Here is a 20,624-nt window from a genome sequence, read left to right on the forward strand (position 1 = left end):
CAGGCACACTATATAAAAAAATAATAATGTACTGTATGGTGACTAATATAACATAATAAAAACAAAAGGATAATGTGTATTGATATGTATTGTAGATCCTCAAGCAAAAAAAAAAAAAAAGAAAGAAAGAAAGAAAAAGAAAAATGTATATGTAATGAAAATATTTTAATTCCAAGTCAATCGGTAGTGGAAATTTTAAGGTAAGATAAAAAATATTAATTATGCTAAGTAAAATTAATTTAAGTATATAAAAATCTGGTTCTTAGCCAGATGCCCCTGAATATGAGGAAGGGCATAAAGAAAAGACTGGAGCTAATTAGAAAGATGCTCAATAAGATGTACTTTTGATATATAAATATGCCAGAGGTACAAAGTGATCAATATTAGTTGTAAGGCAGCACTGAAGAGAAAGCACAGGAAACCCAGAAAACGAAAATCCACAGGCATGACATGACCTAACACAAGTCACATAAAACTGAAGCAAATACAAAAGGAACAAGTTCAAGGAAGCCAAGATTAAAGATGAAAGGTAAATTGCACGGAATATGAAGACAAGTAATTAGGTCCCTGACAGAAATAAGCTCCTATAATAAACCCTTGGAGAAATTTTAAACAGTAGAAACAGTTGAGGATATTTTCACTAACCTAATTCCTATTGCATGTCAGCTGTGACATGGGATAAGTGGTTGCCACACAAATTTTAAAATGGGATTATAATTTTTAAAATCGTAGTTAGCGATGTCTTATTATTTTCAGGCGTACATCATAGTGATTCTAGACTAACCTACATATTACTCAATGATCAAAGGGTGGTCCCCATATGGTTTTAAGAGTGAATGATATTACACAGTCCTTAGCATTCAGGAAAGATAGCACTGTGGTTCATTTTCTTTCCATTTTTTTTTTTTTTTTAATGTACAGAAAACTTAAAGGAGAAAAGATCTTATTTTTTGATGCTTTTGTAATGGGGGGAATATAAAAACAGTGAGAAATGAATTTTTTTAAAAAGCAACTTTCTCCTTCTGGTTTTCAGTAACAGGTCCAGGACTAGCATTTCTTCCAAAACCAACTCTCAGACTAGGAACAGGAAGCAAATGTATATGCGTTTTGACAAAGAGATAGTACAGGACTTCTTGAGGGAGAGGAAAGGAAAGGAGTCCCCTCTATCACCCAGACTTTCTGCCTAAAGGAACTCTCCAGGTTGCATTGCAGGCAAGGGATCCGGAGAAAAGCACAGAGGGTTCACCGAACAGAAGAAGAATGTAAAAGAATTTGGGGGTCGGGGGCAGGGGGAGGGGTGGTTGCTGAAGCTCAGGGAATTTTTGAGGCACTACTAGGGGTGAGTTATGCAAAGGAAAACCTCCAGAATTCTGCAGAGTGGCTTCTTTAGGAAGTCCTCAGCCAAACGCTAAACTTTGCATGCCCAGACTTAGAGGCCCAGCAGAAAAGAAGAAAAAAAAAAAGAAAGAAAGTTACTGAGAAGGTCTGTACTAAATTCAAGGGAGACAGCAAGCTAGATTATCAGCAAAAAGAAAAAAAAAAAAAAGTCCTTGGATGTTGAGTATTTCGCAACTCATTGGTCACAAATAAAAAGTCCTTGAAACCTTCCAGAAGGGTCTCCAGCATCTGGACAGCAGAGAAGCGGGGGATCTGAGGGTGGTGAGAACAACGGCTGTTGCAATCATCACTACTATTTATCTTCACTCACCTATAATCCGTGTATAAGGGTGTCCAAGTTTAAGGACAAACAACGCTTTGATGGGGGTCAATATTGCAAGAGGAACACCCCAGGAATGTTGGTTAACACACCCATTCCCTCGCACACTGTGAATTTGGGTGTGTGATGAGAACTTTTAAATCTACTCCCTGCAACTTTCAAGCACGCAGGACGATATTCTTAATACATGCACCACGATGTACACTTACCCCCAGAACTACTTCTTCCTCTTCCAGCTCTAAGTCTGTACCCTTCGCTCCCCTTGACCCTATTTCTAACTGCCACTCTGCTTTTCTTTTCCTCCTCCCTCCTTCTTAAATCTCCCCTCTTTCTGAAGACTCTCTAAGGGCCATTCTTGCTTTGTCTACACCCGTGTTGGTCTGTAAGTGAGACCAATCAACGAGAGATGACGCAAGAGAACTGAACACACTTAGTGAAGACGCCAGGTCTGCCTCCGGGTCCCATGGCACCTGCTTACGAAAGAGGCTTTCAAGCACAAATATTTCAATATTAACTAAAACTGAGATAGAGAGGCATAACCTGTCGAACAAGCAAGCCTTCTTTGCAGTGGGACTTACTCTCGCAAAGTCCTAGTCCCCCAAATTGTGCTCTATGGCTCTATTTATCTTAAAATTCAATTTATTTGCCAACATTTTACATTTTTTTCTTTAAAAAATTACTTAAGCCTTACCATTTAGGAATTTTATTGTTTATTATTATATTAATTTTTGTCATATTTTTATTCACCCTGAAATTATTCTATTCTCTCCTTTTCTTATAGATGTAGCTTCATTTGAAATATAATTAACCATCATTCCAGCCTGTCCTTATTACTGAGAGTCATTTAACAAAAAAAGTTAATGCCAGGTGACCACCGAGTACAAGAAATACACCAGGTATAGCTTGTTATAAATATAAATGAATGTGGTAAGCAAATAACTAAAGAAAAATTAAGCCTGGTGGCTACTGTTGCAGTAAATATAAATTCCATTTCAGGATAAACATATTACCCTTTTAGAGTTTCTTATACTATCTAATCTTTTTATTCATCTCTTTCTAGGCTTCATTGTGCTGAAAAGATTGACACATTTTTTACTTTAAATGCAGAAAACTTTTGTTGATGGAGTTAACTGGATTTTTAAAGCTGGCATTATTTAACTTTTGCTAGAAAACCTCTAAACAAGGTTTGTGTTTTTTTGTTCTAAGGGAAATAATTTTGAGGATTTTAAAAATGGCATGTAGCAAGGTTTACAACTAGCCAGGCCTTAAATCACACATTTCCATTATCACACAAAGAGTTGCAGAGTTTAAAAGAAGGTTTTAAAAAATACAGCTTTTTTTTTTTTTTTTTAATCTTGTATCACAGGAGATTCTGTTTCAATAAAACCTGATTCTTCAGGTTTTCTTTAGCACAAAAGAAGATACTGTGACACAAAATGAAATAAAGTAATGATTTGGGCAAGTGCATAGAGATAGCCAAATGACTTACACATTAAAAGAAAAAACCTATTTTCTAAAAGCAATTTTAAAAAGTCTGACAATACTTTCATAAAACCGACAGATTGCTTATTCTTTGTCAGCTGTGGATATTGCAAAATTTGACGAGAGCTGTCCTCCATTCTTGTCTTGGTCTTCCTAGACCACATCCTGTGAAAAGGTCCATGCCTTGCTTTTTTATTCTCCACCTCAATACTGTCTTCACTACTCCAGCTCTGTAAACCGATTGTAAAAATGGCGCCAGTTTTTCATGCCTCCCTCTATCCAGGTGCTTTGGCTGTGTCCTCCCACACTGACCCAAATTTGGCCAGGTCAGCAACCATTAGAAATGTCAATACTATTTTCAGCCTTGCAGTAATACCCACTTAACACAGTGGCCTTTATCAGGTCTAGCTTTATAGCTTCAGACGGAAACAGAGCTCAGAAGAGTCTAGAACGTGAGACAGTTTGGTTTTCTCCAACTGCATTTATACCCATCCCTAAATTTTACTCATTACACCAGAGTGTACCCTCAATATGAGATTATTAGTTTTATTCTAATTAATAATCCCAAATCCCCTATTACTTTGAGCTCAATTAGTTTCACTCGTGTCCTTGATTCGAGTGATCTACAGCTTGCAGGAGGAAAACAAAAGCAAAGATCTTCCTTCTCTCCTATTTCTTCAAAAATAGCCATGCGCTCTTCTCTGGAAAACAGTTGGTAGGGGGGATGGTGGCTATTCAGACCTCAAATATTAGGAAGGTAAAGAAGCTGTAAGACAAAGACTTTTTTCAGGAAGTCTGGAATTTACAGTAGTGCTATGGAGTGAGGAAGAATTATATCTGAGAGACCAGCACTAACCAACTCCCAGGGACCAGAAAAGGCAGCAGACAGATGAAATGCATGAGCAAGAGCCGAGAAGAACAATGCCTCTAAGCAAAGTTAGAGGGTTTACGTCAGAGAGTGACCCCAGTCTTTGCAGGCCTTGGGACAGGAAGACCCTAGGTCCTTACTGGTTCTGAGAAATCTGGAACCACACTCACGTGGGACTTCAGGAGAAAAAGTCACGTGGCAGGATCACAGTGACAACCCCCCCCTTTCGCAACTAAGCTTTTCTTAAAATTCTTTCCCTAAAATTTGTTGGTGCTTGTAAGCAAACCCAAGAGCTATGGGGCTAAAATGCTAAAGACCTAGGCTCAAACACTGGATAGGTCTCCTTGCGCACCCCTATGTACTTTTTTCCTCTTCTTGAAGGTCAGTTCCTACATTTGAGTCATCTCTACGCATTCTGACCTCCTGTCCAAATCACGAATTAATTCAGCTAGATTAACGAGGATCCGTGAGTGTAAGTGGCTTATTGACACCAATGGTGATGGATACGCCCAAATGAACCTTTGGGAGAAGGAGGCAAAGACTTGAGAAAGTTTTCCACTGAAGAAATGACTCATTGAACTGGTGAGATGGGTGGCGATTTAAAAGCACATATACGAAGCCAGTGAGATGCTACGCATCTGATACCGCACAGATTTCACAGCAGATTAATCCATAGCATCAGTCTGAGTTAAAACCATTACTTCACACAGACCTAGGTAAACTGTTAAAAATAAGCAGTGATTCTACGACCATAATTTTTTTTGAATTTTTTTTTGTTTGTTTTTTAAGATTTATTTGAGAGAGGAGGGTGGGGTGGAGTAGAGGGAGAGAGAACCTCAGGCCGACTCCCCATAGGGCACAGAGCCAGACGCGGGACTTGATCTCATGAACTGAGCTGAAATCCAGAGCCTCACACTTCACTGAGCCACACAGGCGCCCCCTACTGGTGCTGTTGCACCAAACTGTTCACACACTACAACTCTTCCCATTTGTTTTGAAATACTGCAGACCATGCAGAAATACAACTAAGACTTGTAAGAAGAAAACTGAACAGATTAAAAATATTTACATGCAATACTATTGAAAAAACTATGACACAAATCTCAGTTAATGTCTAGGACGAAGACATTCACTTTGCTCAGTTATAAAAGGTGACTGTTTTTGAAGACCTAAATGATATTTAAACAGGCCTAGATCTCAAAGTTTCAAGTGGATAAAATGTCCTACCATTAATATAGGCGTCTTTTCAGGATTTTTTTGCATAATCAGTTGGTACTGCAATTAAAAGTCAATGGAATTTAGTAACCTAAGTTTTCTAGGGGACTCCTACTTTGTTTTCCCATACCTTCCATGATTTAAAAAAAAAAAAAAAAAACCAACATCCTACCTCTCAGAGTTGCTAATAAACACCCAATTATTTCTCAATTTAGCTAAAGAGTGGGGCCATTACATTATTCCATAATCTTATGTAATTCTGAAGTAACAGAATTGCCCATTTAGCTGATAATTGTTTTTATTCACTCACTTTACATAGTACCATATTCTGCAAAAACCTACAATTACATTTTTATTGCCGTAGCACAACAGGGCTCTCCTAGTCTACTGAAATGAAGTCATAAAATGTCACAAAGGGGAAAAAAAAACCACCTCTTTTTTTAACCATGATATTCCATGCAGTACATACTGTCTTCTGTATTATGCAGTTCGGATAGATTACAATTACCATCAGAGGACTTGCTTTATAGGGGAAAACACCCAACCTGGCCGGCTGCCTAGTTGGCTATGATCCAGCATTAGCAAGGTCCCTTGGAAGAGCCCTTCTACACTTCCTATCTTCAGTGAGCATCACTCTGAGAGGGTTCTATAGTTGATGTTATTAGGAGGAGTTATCTTCCACCTTTAGGAATTATGCTTTTCTCAATTATTGAGTTATCTTACAGTATTCTTATTTCTGGCTCTCCGAGAATGGATACCTTTTCTAAGAAGGTAGGTTTCCTAAGAAGGTATATATATTCATATAGGAACAGTTATGAGTTTGCCAAATGATTCTAACTTATAATATTAACCAACATTTGTGTGGGATTTTTTTTTTTTACGGATTTATTTGAGAGAGAGAGAGAGACGCAGATTCCCCACTGAGCATGGAGCCAGAGGCAGGGCTTGATCCCAGGACTCTAAGATCATGACCCAAGCTGAAGTCTGAGGCTTAACTGGCTGAGCTCCAAGGTGCCCCTCAACATTTGTGCATTTGTGAGAAGTTTGAATGATATAATCCTCACAACTGCCCTATGTAGAAGGCAGTACTTTATGGCCATTTTTTTTTTAAAGATTTTATTTATTTATTTGACAGAGAGAGATCACAAGTAGGCAGAGAGGCAGGCAGAGAGAGAGGAGGAAGCAGGCTCCCTGCTGAGCAGAGAGCCCGATGCGGGGCTCGATCCCAGGACCCTGAGATCATGACCTGAGCCGAAGGCAGCGGCTTAACCCACTGAGCCACCCAGGTGCCCTTTACGGCCATTTTATAGGTAAGAAACAAGACAGAGAAATATTTACTTGCTTAAAGTCATTTACCTAGAAATGGCAATGGCAGCATTTGAATTCAGGCCATCAGGATTCACCCAGCCATATAACGTAGAGGAAAATTTCCTGAACTTAAAACTCCTAATTTTAGATTTTAATTTTTTTTTCACAGATTTTATTTATTTGAGGGAATGAACAAGCGAGAGAGAGGAGCACGAGCAGGGGGAAGAGGGCCCAGGGAGAGGGAGAAGCAGGCTCCACCCTGAGCAGGGAGCCCAATGCAGGTCTTGATCCCAGGATCTTGGGATCATGACTTGAGCCGAAGGCAGATGCTTAACCAACTGAGCCACCCAGGCGCCCCTAATTTTAGGTTTTAAGCCAGGCAAATGGCAATAACCACTGTGGCTCTTGGGGCCAACACCACTGATGACTTCTTTTCCTCAGCTATTCAATGAGGAAACTGGGGTAGGTAAGTGTTGGTTTTTGAGCACCAGAATTTCCTTGTTTGCTCTGCAAATCTGAGACAAGAGATCATTTGCACATTTTTGAAAAATGCCTGCTTGAGTGTAATTTTCTCTTGCTTCAGGGAAACATACACTTGACACAAATGCCAGATGCAACAAAAACTATTTTTTTTGTTTTGTTTTTCTTCCCAAACTTGGGTTTTTTATTTCCACTTTCAGAAAGTGGAGTGGACATTGTCAAATGGCTAATATTTGAAACTTCAAATAGGTTAATTTCCAGTATTGAAAGATCTAAAATACTGCCTGTGTCCCGACTCTACTGCCCATATAGTTATGTTCCCATAGTCAAGACCAGTCCTTAATCTGCCCCGATGCTTCACCCAGTGCTGACACAGGCCTCAACCAAAGGCAGACAGTCCCCACCAATCAGTATTCCCCACCTATTGATCAATCGCTAGAACTCAGATTGGGTATGAAGCCAAAGAAGAAGCTTTCCAGTTCTGCTCACCTCTTAGGATAAGTCTAGGGTTGAAACAGGTTGCAGCGGTTTGCATCACCTGGAGAGGGAAGGCGTGTGCATCTCTTAGTGGGGGGAATAAAAGGGCATAACCATCTGAGAGTCTAAGACTTCTTACTGTTGCAGAGGTAACCTGAGTTTTGGGCTTTAGAGGTCAGAGAAAGGAACACGATCGGAATTATGACATGGCTGGGACAAGAACTAGACCTTGAACCCAGAAATCTAGACCCCGACGAGATCACGGACTGCTGACTCTGCAGGTGTCTGTATACACATAATGGTGTTATTTTCGTATACTTATCACTTATTCTTCACAATCAGATTGATCATGTTTTTGCTCAGTGACTCAACGTCACTAAGCATGCATCTTTTAAAATTCGCTAAAGACCTCCGCAGTTAATTCAGATCATATTCCATTATGTCAATTTTTTTTAGCTTTTCATCTTAACAATTCCTTGGTTCTGTTTTGTTTGCTTGACTGGATCCCTAGGCACTGGGCCAAGACTGGTTTAATTTGTGTTTATGACTAAATGCCAAGTCCCCAGTGCTGGCCCTCCTTGGGTGTGCTACAAATTGTCATTACAACCCACAAGGAGCTGTGGAATCTTTTTGGAAGGGTCTCAGGTTTGGTATTTTAGTTCTTATCTAATTAATATTTTGTCTCAGGGATATTAAAACCTCTTTCAGGAGATTACCAAATAAAAATTTCTGCTTATTTATCCTGACAACTTTCTGAGACACTTTGAGACTTGATTATTTTTAGTTCCGCTCAGCTAATAGAATCCTAGAAAGCTGTGTTTATTTATTTTTATTACGTTCAATTAACCAACATATAGTTAAAGCTGTGTCTAAATAGGGATCGTTTTTAGATCAAATATTATTAAAATTGTATTCATCAGTTGGGTGGCAACATTACAGAGGTGAAATAGAGGTTGCGATACATTTCAGTTACAAATATTGCCAAATAAAGATACTATTTTGTAAATTTGGGGTGGGTGGGGGGTGAAAAGCTAACCTCTTCAGAGAGAAAATAAGCCCAGAATCACTTATTAACTTGTGGTTTGGTTCATGAAACATGGCATTTGAGGGGCGCCTGGGTGGGTCAGTTTTAAATGTTGGTCGATTCTGGCTCTGGCCATAATCTCATCATGCTGGGCTGGAGCCCTGCCTCAGGCTCTGAACTCAGCGGGGAGTCTGCTTGAGATTCCCCCACTCTGCCCTTTCTGCCATCTCTCTCTCTTAAACAAGTATTTTTTTTTAAATTATGTTGTTAGCCAGCATACCGTACACCACAAATTTTTAATGTAATGTTCAACGATCCATGACTTGCATGCAACACCCAGTGCTCCTCAGAACACATGTCCTCCCCAGTACCCGTCACCCGGTGACCCCACCCTCTCACCCTCCTCCCTTCTGGTAACCCTCAGACGCACCATTGCATCGACATGGGTGGAGCTGGAGGGGATTATGCTAAGTGGGGAGACTCTGGACTCTGGGAAATAAACACTTCAATAAATAAATAAATAAATAAATAAAGATGGCAGACTGTGGAGTCTGGGAAACAAACAGAGTTTTAGAAGGGGGAGGGGGGGGGAATGGGTGAGCCCGGTGATGGGTATTAAGGAGGGCAGAGATTGCATGAGCACGGGGCGTTATACGCAAACAATGAATCATGGCACACGATATCAAAAACTAATAATGTACTATGAGGTGACAAACCTAACACAATAAATAAAATTTTTAAAAAATGACGTTTGAACTATTTTTAAAAGAGCAGTATCTTTTATTTCCACTTTATTTTTTTAAGATTTATTCATTTATCAGAGAGAGAGTGTGCGCGCACAAGCGCACAAACAAGGGGAGCAGCAGGCAGAGGGAAAAGGAGGCTCCCCACGGAGCAAGGAGCCCCACATGGGACTGGATCCCAGGACTCTGGGTTCATGACCTCAGATGAAGGCAGAAGCTTAACTGACTGAGCCACCCACCAGGCATCCTGATTTCCACTTTATTTTGGAGTAAAAACTTTCTTTCCCCCACTGCACCTTAAAAAAATCAATATATCGGGGCGCCTGGGTGGCTCAGTGGGTTAAAGCCTCTGCCTTCGGCTCAGGTCATGATCCCAGGGTCCTGGGATTGAGCCCCATGTCGGGCTCTCTGCTCAGCGGGGAGCCTGCTTCCCTTCCTCTCTCTGTCTGCCTGTCTACTTGTGATCTCTGTCAAATAAATAAATAAAATCTTAAAAAAAATATCAATATATCTTCAGAGAAAGTCCTTTTACTGTATAAAAATTATAACACATTTGTACAACTCCAAGATCCTGAACTGATTACTGTAATACACAAAAGACATCAGCAATAAACTATTTTAAGAGGATAAAAGATTTAAAATGTCTAAGACTGTTTAATGTTGAAGATTTGCTTTAAATCTTAAAACAATGCAAATATCTGCCACATTTTTATTTCCAGGTTTTAGACGTTGCTTACGCTAACTCATAGTGTAAGTTCATGCGTTGCATATTTAAGAATCACTAATTGTCCAGAGAAATAGGGGAAAAGAACTGTACAGGTGAAATGAAATTTAACTCTCAGTAAAAATCCCAGTTCTTACCTAGCAACGTTTGCCCCATGCTAGGTAGAAAAATGAAAGTAAAACTGATCCATTTATTCATGTTCCAAAAACTTAACACCATTTGTTATCTTGTACACAATCTAACAATAAAATGGGTACCTGAGCACAGTAAGACCTTTCCTTGCTCCTCCTATTTACCAACTATTTCTATGAAATTATTAGTAAAGTTTGATACTGGGTGATATCTGATTTGCCTGAGTCTGATTTACCAACCAATTTTTTAAAAATTGAAATATAAGGGCACCTGGGTGGCTCAGTGGGTTAAGCCTCTGCCTTTGGCTCAGGTTATGATATCAGGGCCCTGAGATAGAGCTCTGCATTGGGCTCTCTGCTCAGCAGGGAGCCTGCTTCCCCTACCGGGTCTGCCTGCCTCTCTGCCTACTTATGATCTCTGTCAAATAAAGAAATAAAATCTTTAAAAAAATTGAAATATACATGACATTTTACCCTAGTTTCAGGTGTAAGACATAGTGATTTAACATTTATATACATCACACAATGGTCACTGTGAAAAGTGTAGTTACCATCTATAACCATAAGTTATTAACATATTTTAACTGCATTTTCCCTGTGTTGTACATTACATTCCTGGGACTATATGTAACTGGAGATTTGCACCTCTTTATCCCCTTGCACTGTGTCTCCCATGCCTCCACCCCCTCCCTTCTAGAAACCATGAGAGTTTGTTCTCTGTATTTATGAGTCTGTTTCGGTTTTCTTGTTTGTGCATTTGTTTTAGCAATCGGCCCTTAACCTAACCTTTCGTGTCAGCTCCCACTGTGACCCACTGATGGAGTGAAAAGGCTCCACATCGTGGTCCCGACAGGGAAGCTTTTGACTCTCAGTAGCATTTCTCCAGATGGGAACCCAGAAAAAGGATCAGCAAAGTTTTAGAAAACGTGACTTGGCTCTAAGGCCTGTTGACCTCAGGTGTTCCAAGTTAGGAATATACAAGAAAACACTCATTTCAAAGGGTGTATCTAGTTGATTCCCAGATTACTCCACCTTGGTCTATAAATTGAAAACATTAAGAAGAAAGCAAAAAAAAAAAAAAAAAAAGAAAGAAAAAAAAAAAAGACGGATTTAATTTCTAGTTAGAGAAAAAAAAAAAAGTAATGAGACTATCCCAAGGAGCAGTCAAAATCAGAGTCAAAGCCAACTTATCATGCAGTCTGTTTAGAGCACTCCTATCATTTTTCATACCCATAGTAATGTTCTTTTTAATCAAAATAAGACTTCTGTGTTTCAAGCCAATTCTTGAGAAAAGAACACATGCATTTAAATTGTCATTGTACATAACATTTGGATTTCAATTATAAAAGCCTCTCATTATGTCTTCATAGACTTTTGATGAATATCCCATTAGGATAACGATACAGTCAGCTGCAATACTGTTTGTAATTTTAAAGCCTTTTAGGCTACAAAGAAAGAGCAATAATTTTGTTTCATTTGAAAGAGAAAAGTTCTGAAGTGACTTGAGAATATTCCAGAAAGAGACAGTCCCATTTTTCTCCTCCATGTGTATTTCATTACACAAATTTGGTTTTATTAATCTATTCTACCACATTGTTTTCTTGAAAGAACATCTATTAATATGTTATTAAGACCAGGCCTACTGTTCTTACTCGCTACAGCTACACGCACTCACTGCGCAGAGAAGCCAGGGGCCAATCCCATCACAATGCTCCTTGGCACCTGAACCCTGACCCAAGTTAGCCAGGTCTTCTGAATGCCTTGGTCTTCCTAGCTATACAACAGCTTGAACAATTATGAAGAAGGGAACTTGCTAAATTCCCTAAAACTACTGATATTGATGAGACAGAGTCCACTTGTCTGAAAGGTATATTTGGTTTCATTTAAAATTTCACCAATACCCTTAAGCTTGCAAAATAGAGCAGTTAACAACAATACCCGCGTTAACAGTCCCCTTAATGAGGAGATAACCAGAGAACCTATATTGTTCACTAAAAGACGCAATTAATAGGAGACAGAGAGGAGCGTGTCACCAAACATGAGAATTTCAGGCCTGACTTCTCTCTCTGGCACAGACAGAAGGAGAAGGACCAGAAAAAGAGTTCACATTTGTCCTCAGAACTCAACACTGAGCTCATTGGATATTCAAGGAAGTACTGTTTATACACAGAACTCATGCCCAGTGAAACTTTAAAAGGGACCCAAAGGTGAATAATTTGGGATGGATCAATGAAGTATCAAGGTCTGGTCTGCTCATGGCCATTTTAGAACAAGAGGGAAAGCAGCCTCAGACCGCCCCTGCCATCAGCTGGCAACACCTTGTTCTGACTTCATCACAGCTCAGCTCCTCTCCCCACTGGATCCTGCCCCTTTCCGGGCCCCTCCAGGGGATGCTGATCCCAAAGCTTTCTGCAGGCTCATCTCTGAGTCGCTTTTCCAGGGAACTTGACCAGCAACCCTTGTTAAAGTGCACGTGAAATGGCAAGTCTTTGAAATCCTCCTAGTTTCTATACTACTTCATAGATACCCGAGTAACTGTAGCATACGGGAAGGTGTAATGCACAACTGAAGAGAGCTGCCGCATTTTCCAAGGCTACTTTCGAAAGGTTAGTTTCAAAGCGATAGGCATAAAGCAGTAAAGTTGGAGTTATTTCCAGATGTTGGCAATTAAGAATAGCGTGATTATTTGGGAGGGGAGGCGTAGGGGGATGGGTGAGCCTGGTGGTGGGTATTCAGGAGGGCACGTATTGCATGGAGCACTGGGTGTGGGGCATAAACAATGAATCTTGGAACACTGAAAAGAAATAATAATAATATAAAATTAAAAAAAGAAAAAAGAATAGCAGGATTACCAGTTTGGTATGGTGCCAAATTTCATTAACTTTAAGAGGTAAAGGAAAACTTTATGGAGATGTGGAGATACAATGAGAAGCATGATTATTTTTCTTAGAATACCAAGTGGGTGAAAGCAATCACTTCTCAATGTTCTGATTAAGTTATTCCTCAGAAATCATAATAAGTACACTGCTAGCGTTATCTGGGCACATAAAAATATTCAGTATATTCGTTGGTGTTACATAATCAAAACTGGATAGGGAACAAGGTAAACAATTGAAGATTTCTTTAAAAATTTCTGGCAAATCTAAGTTCCAAGGGAGATATCATTATACCATAAAACGAAAGACTCTCAGGGTACCTGGGTGGCTTGGTCAGTTAGGGGTCCAACTCGATTCCAGCTCAGGTCATGATCTCAGCGTCCTGGGTCTGAGCCCTGCACTGGGCTCCCCGCTCAGCAGGGAGTCGATTCATCTCCCTCTCCTTCTGACCCGCCCCTCCCACTGCACGTGCATGCGCATGCTCGGACTCTCTTTCAAATACATAAACCTTAAAAAAAAATCCTCTCCTTAAATTTCTGTTAGCTTGAGGGGTTCTAGTCAACGGGAAGTGGCCTCAGGGGACTGGATCCTAATGATGAGTGGTACTGAAAAACCACTTAACACAAAATGAGATATTCACCTTGCCATTATTCACTTGCTAAACTAGATTTATGAAGAGTTTCTGAAAATACTTTATTCATGTATCCATTCATTCTCAGGCATGTGGCTAGGAGTATTACGGTGTTGTAGAGGACATAAACCAAATATAAGACACCCTTAGTTCTTAAAGAGCATTTATTTGCATAATAAGAAATATGGTGATCATAATAACAATCTCAATAACCACTGTAGTCATTTACTAAATGCCACTATTCGCCAGGCGCTGGGCTTTTATGATTTATGTACGTTACTTTTAATTCACATCAACCCTAAGAAGTAGATGCTATTTACCCTGCTTAATAAATGATGAACTACAGGAATGAAAGTAGAAGCATCTGCTTTGCAATGTTTCCCAGATAATTGCTAGCAGCTTTGGGATTTGAAATTAAGTACCTATGACCCCAAATTCCAGTTCTTCATTTGCTACCGTTCCAAACAACTCATGACATTTTAAATAGTAATACAAAAAAATATTAGATTTCAGAATGATTGATAAGAATAATAAGGACTCAGGGAGTTAAAAAAGAAATAAGAGAGATATTGGGAAAATGTTTATTTAGTTTTTGCTTTCTTAGGGAAGTCTTGATTTCATCTTTGAGAGAAAAATTAACATAATTATATTGATATGCATTATATTATGTATTACATATAAATATATAATAACATATTGTTATATATAAATGTATATTGTTACATCAGTTTAGGAACATTCAGAAAACCAAAATACATGATAAAATATAAATTTATTGTTTTATTTTGCTTTTAAAGATTTTCTTTCTTTATTTATTAGAGACAGGGATGGTTTATAAATAAGTAAATAAATAAAATATAGAATATAATATAAAATAATATAATAATATAAAATACAAAATACAAAATAAATAAATAAATAGAATCTTTATTATATTTATTTATTTCTTAGAGACAAGCATGGCCCGTGGGAGGAGCAGAAGGGGAGGGAGTGAGATGGGAAAGAATCTCCAGCAGGTTCCATACTGGGCACAGAATCCAATGGGGGGCTCAATCCCAGGACCCTGAGATCATGACCTGAGTGAAACCAAGAGTCACTCAAAGGACGGAGCCACCCAAGCACCCTGAAATTTATTGGTTTTAGAAAACAAGTGTTCTCAAAACGTAAGTGTATATATGTGTATGTATGTTATCACCCAGAAAGGTGCCCACAGGATTATAAATTGGATCTTAACTAAAAGGTGGGGGGGGTATAAATTCACCGTAGGCTCTGACAGAAGCTTAAAGGGTCCAGACAAGATAAATAAACATCCTGACCTTCTGTGCTGTAACTTTAAACATAGTGATACCTAAAGTCAGATAATTATTCAGAAAATGTATTGTGGCTGAATTGTTGGCTCTAATACTGTCCACTGGGGAAGGGAAACAACTCAAAGCCAGGGAGAGGGAAGTTTCCTGTCTTATCTAAGAAGATCGTCACCTTTCTCTCCCATCCCACACGGAAATCAGGTATAGAGGCAAAGGAGGCTTGACCTCGGGCAGGTATACAGCTAAATCCAGAGACGGCCCTCTGTGGAGAGAAAGAAGTCAGGACACCTTGTCAAAAGACAGACAGAGATGCACCTGGCACAGTCTTGTTTCCACATACATTTTACACTTTCAGTACTTCTGTGTTTAGTCATTGACTTTTTTGAAAGGCCATGTCCTAGCATAATAGTTTCAGTCATTATGCTTCAGAGAACAATTTCACATATCAAATGATGAATATGTTTATCTTCAAAGTGATAAAACCCTAGTTATTCTACCACATATAAGCCCTTAAACCAGAAAGAGTTCTCAAGTGACTTTTAAGTGATAGAACCATGTCAGATTCCACTAACCTGAGAGAGAAGGTTGGCAAAGTCACCCAGGACTGGTAAGATAATATCACCTTAACTGTCTTCAACAATATCCAAATCAGCTAAAGCCCCTAACGAAGTTAACTATGCTGGAAAACCATGAATGGTAAACCCCACAAAGAGGTCCTACAACACTCATATCAGCTGAACACTGGCCTGTAAGGTCTCAGTTGGAGGGTCAAGGCTCACGAAGCTGAGTTTTGTACCAGGACACTAGGATCACCAGGGACAATGAATGAGCAAGATTCCAGGTGTCAGCTTTTCCATTCCACTTCTCTGAGGGACCATTGCTTGGAATGGTCTGACGACAGGCAGAACCTTTGTTGAATGGACAGAAAGCATGGGAAGTTTTATAAATGAGATTGCACATAACTCTGTTTAATCGATGCAATTGTGATTACGTAATTGAGAAAAAGACAGTCTGAGTAGGATACACTTCCAAAGTATGAAATCAACTGTATATTTTCTCATCTGCTAATAACGGATATGGCTCCATCTATTAAAACTACTGCTTTAGTTATCACAGAAGCTAAATTGAGAGTCTTCCTATTTTTATCTGCCTCCAAACATTGCAACCCAGAAGACATAGCGGGGAAGCAATTTTTGCTTACTTCACTATAAATAATAATAACCACAAATGTTTTCTTGAGAAACTTCATCAATGATGTTATTAATCACAGAAAATTTTATTCATCTTAAATTTGCTTAATGAAGCCCTAAGAGAGGGCTATAATGTTAGACCTGATGATAATTTCTGGCATTTACATTTCTGAAGTAATGGCACTGAAGTGTTCACTAGAAATAATACCGTTTTTCTAAATAGGCAGGCTAATTAAAGAACACAGATAGTGGATAGTGACAGTCTGGATTTTAGTTCCTTTCTCCCTTCCTTCCTTCCTTCCTTCCTCTCTTTCTAATTTCCTTTCTCTCTTTCTAATTCTTCTCTCTTGCTAGCCAGTCACTCATAGGAAACAAGGAGTAAAGGCAACATTCAGAGAGGCCCCCTTTAAAGATATCTCCCCATACATTTCATTTCTCCCAAATGCCCTTGAATAATTCAGCATCAGCTCTTCCTAGTGATATTTTCTTTAACCACCAGTTTAATAGGTCAGAAACCAGAGCCAATGTGGGCTGAGCCTGAGCCCTTATAACCATTGCAGAGCTCCCCATGGAACTGACCAGGCTTGGCTGGGCCTGGATCCATTTCGGACTCCCCTCTCCATCCAGGGCTTCAGTGGGTTGATTCCTAATGAGTACTCTGCATGCCTATTAAGTACTCGATTTGCCTCAGCAGTTGCTTCCAACCTGAAACACTGTAAAACATGTTCACCTTCAGTATAGTCCATATTCCAATTTTCCCAATGAATTCTATATAGTGATTTTTTTTTTCCCTCTCCAGTACAAGATTCAAGTTTAGAATCACATCTTACGTTGACTTATCTTTTGTTTCTGCTCTCTTCATTTGTCATAGTTTCTCAGTTCTTCTCTGTCTTTCATGATATCTGTGTTGATTTGGGGGCTGTTTGTTTATTTCATTCTGTTTAAATAGAAGCTAGTTATCCTCATAGGATAGGATGTTCCCCAACTTAGGTTTGCTGGGTAGCTCATCATGATTACATTCAGATGATGTCTCTCCACCTTGTTGAAAACCTCATGAATATTTCTTTTGAAAAACCCAAGCCAGTGGGGGCACCTGTGTGGTTCCGTTGTTTAAGCGTCTGACTTTGTTTCAGGTCATAATCTCCGCGTCCTGAGATCAAGCCCCACATCGGGCTCCCTGCTCAGCAAGGAACCTGCTTCTCCCACTCTCTCTGCCAATCCCCCTCCTTGTGCTCTCTCTCTCAAATGAATAAATACAATTTTTAAAAAAGAAAGAAAAAAGAAAAACCCAAGCCAATGGTTGGTTTCTGCTTGGCTCCCAACAAAAGACCACTAAGTACATATGGAGATATTCTAGGACAATACAGCTCAGGTTTTGGTTCTTCAACTACGGACACATTAGAGATCTCAACATTGACAATGTGAATCTACCATACCATTTTGGGATTCGTTTTGGGGCTTTTTAATTCAGTTAAAGGTCACACATTTGTCCCTACTTCTAAATAACCATTTTAGTTCCCCTTCCTCACCCTCCCCCTGCTTCTCTTAAGCTTTAATTTTTCAGAGCCAGTCGAACTCAAACACCACTGCAGGCCTTCCTGGGGGAGTGTGATACCATAGGCTATCATAAAGAGAGAAACATTTCATTCTTATCATTTTATATTTTTCTAATTATCCATCATTAAAAACCAAATTAGCTAGTGTGCATTCTTGGGAATTTCAAAAATCTACCCAGTATAATTGATTCTGACCTCTGGTCTTGGGACGTGAGTGCTACTTCCTTGGCCTGGAATCTTCCTGATACTCTTTCTGTACACACAGCAGGCAGTAGGAAATCAGTAAACGTTCTGAATGAAGAAGTCACCAGGAGAGGTAATATATCTCTTTAAGGGTGATTGCTTTCCTGGGAAAATGGCAATTACTCCTGCCTTTACTTCTGGACTATATACTTCTTTTTTTGCTGCTTTTCAATTTTTTATTTATTTATTAGAAAGAGAGGGAGATTGAGAGAATGAGTGGTTGCAGAGGGAGCTGACTCCCCTCTCCCCTTGAAGCAGGGAGGCTGACTTGGAACTTGATTCCAGAACACTGGGATTATGATCTGAGCCAAAAGCAGACACTTAACCAACTGAGCCACCCAGGAGCCCCTGGACTATATACTTCTTGACAAAAAAGGAAAAGTAAATATCTTCTCCCAGTGAATTGGTTTGACATTTCAAGCTTGTTTGCTACTGATCACAAGAACATCCTCAAAAAAAAAAAAAAAAACCAACCAACAAACAAACAAACAAAAAAAAAAACAACTACATAGCTGCAGTTGACTTTAATTTTTTTTTTTAAGATTTTATTTATTTATTTGAGAGAGAGACAGTGAGAGAGAGCATGAGCGAGGAGAAGGTCAGAGGGAGAAGCAGACTCCCCATGGAGCTGGGAGCCCGATGCAGGACTCGATCCCGGGACTCTGGGATCATGACCTGAGCTGATGGCAGTCGTCCAACCAACTGAGCCACCCGGCGTCCCTAACTTTAATTTTTAAATTGAATTTTATATATATGAAAGATGCTTGTCATTTCAAAATATGCAATTGTGACAGTACTTTTCACACTATTTGATCATTGCTGCTGTCTCTTAATAGTATATAAGCTCGATGAGCTCCATGACGTAGGAACCTTCTCTTCTTCACAGAGGTCTTCTCAGCGTATAATCCACTAGTTATTTATTTTTCTCTGAATAAAGAAAATAGCTTTATTTCTGTGTACTTAAATTAAGCTTTTCCCTTAAAGGTATACCTTTTACTGTAAAATGACAATAGTTACAATAATATAAATATAATTTAACAAATTCTCCTTGATTTCTACTTCCAGAGAAGTGCATATAATTATGTATTTCCTTTTATTATGACCCAATATATGCTGACAGGATGAACTGTCTCTGAAATAACTAAAGAAACCTAATTAAGCCTATTTTGTCATATTTCTAATTATTGGCTAAAAGTTAACATCTAGGAATTGATTTGTAAAAATTAATATAAAGTGCTACATTTCAAAGATGTGCCATTATAAGTGATTATTTAAATAAACATTTTACTAAAATATTTCTAATTATTGAGGGGAATTAAAATAATATTGTTCCTCCTTGTAGTTAGGCATGGAATCCAAAGTCTTTTCAATTTTCCTAAATGAAGGATATTTTTGAGAGAAACTGAGTAAATTTTGTTGGTTATTCCACACCTCACAAAAACTCTGATTATGACTTGTTAGTCTGAGAGGATCTGAAAGCCAACCAGAGCGACTCATTTCCTGTGGAATTGTATTCCTACAATTACTACATTTGAGTTTCATTTAACTTTCTCTGAGACAAATCAGCATACTCACAAAAACTGTAATAAAGCTGAAGTTCTCGGGGATTACATTATTTTATGTTAGAGGAACTGAGATCAGAAATCCTCCAAGGACTCCTCCCCCCAAATATTTTCATCGAGTGTGATCACATATTATCCTGGTGTAATGGCCACCAGCTTTACCTCTCAGCTTGACTATTCCTTAGAGCCATATTTCCCAATGTCTGTTTTGTGGGGATTTTCACTGAAAAGGGTGCCATAGAGCTATAAATTTGGGGAACAATAACTTAGCATAAGGGGAATTCTACATTTAAGACAAAATACCTGTCCAACTTTATCAACCACAGAATCAATTATTTCTTTCTGTCTTTCTTTCTTTCTTTCTTTCTTTCTTTTTTACAGTAAGCCCATGAGTATCCTAGGCAACTAATTTTAAACGAAATGCTATTAATTTATTTATTTATTTATTTATTTATTTTGGAGGGGGAGAGAGTGCTTATGGGAGCAAGTGGGGGAGGGGCAGAGGGCAAGAGAGTGAATCTTAAGGAGGCTCCATGTCGGGCTCAATCTCACAACACTGAGATCATGACCTGAGCAGAAATCAAGAGTCAGATGCCTAACCGGCTGAGCCACCCAGGAGCCCCTGAAATACATATTTAAAAAAAAAAAAAAGCAAGCATTGTGCTAGAATCATGCTTCCTGTATCATTTGCATCTCTCCCTAATTTCCACGTTGGAGTATCTTCTCTTTAATGTGAATCTCTACAACATGGTGACAGGTTTTTTTTTTCCTACTTCAATCAGAATAGTGACATTCTTTATTCAGTGACATTGCCAGCTCAAATTCCATCTGTGATTAAGCTCAATTATAGCATTTAGATATAAAGATGGAAACTCTTACGATAATGCTATGGATATTCCATTTGTGACTTTAACCATTTCCCCTCTGGGACCTGCTGCTGCGATTCAAACTACAAGCCTGACGACACACTGAGAGCTCTTGAATGACTGAGAAGCCACAGTAATTCCTCATCTCACTCACACTGGCTTTTCTGGTAGCTTTTGACATCCAACAACCTCTCTTTTTAAACCTTGCCTCTTTATAGTTTCTG

General features: G+C 39.0%; 1 long non-coding RNA gene across 2 annotated transcripts in view; it reads right to left on the bottom strand.

Annotated features, from left to right (window-relative positions):
• LOC116581878 overlaps nucleotides 1–20,624 on the bottom strand; it is a 1,012,116-nt gene that overhangs the window by 694,011 nt on the left and 297,481 nt on the right. The gene's annotated exons all lie outside the window — the stretch shown is intronic.

The sequence above is a fragment of the Mustela erminea genome, chromosome 21 (assembly GCF_009829155.1).
Source record: "Mustela erminea isolate mMusErm1 chromosome 21, mMusErm1.Pri, whole genome shotgun sequence".
In the NCBI taxonomy this organism is placed as follows: Eukaryota; Metazoa; Chordata; class Mammalia; order Carnivora; family Mustelidae; genus Mustela; species Mustela erminea.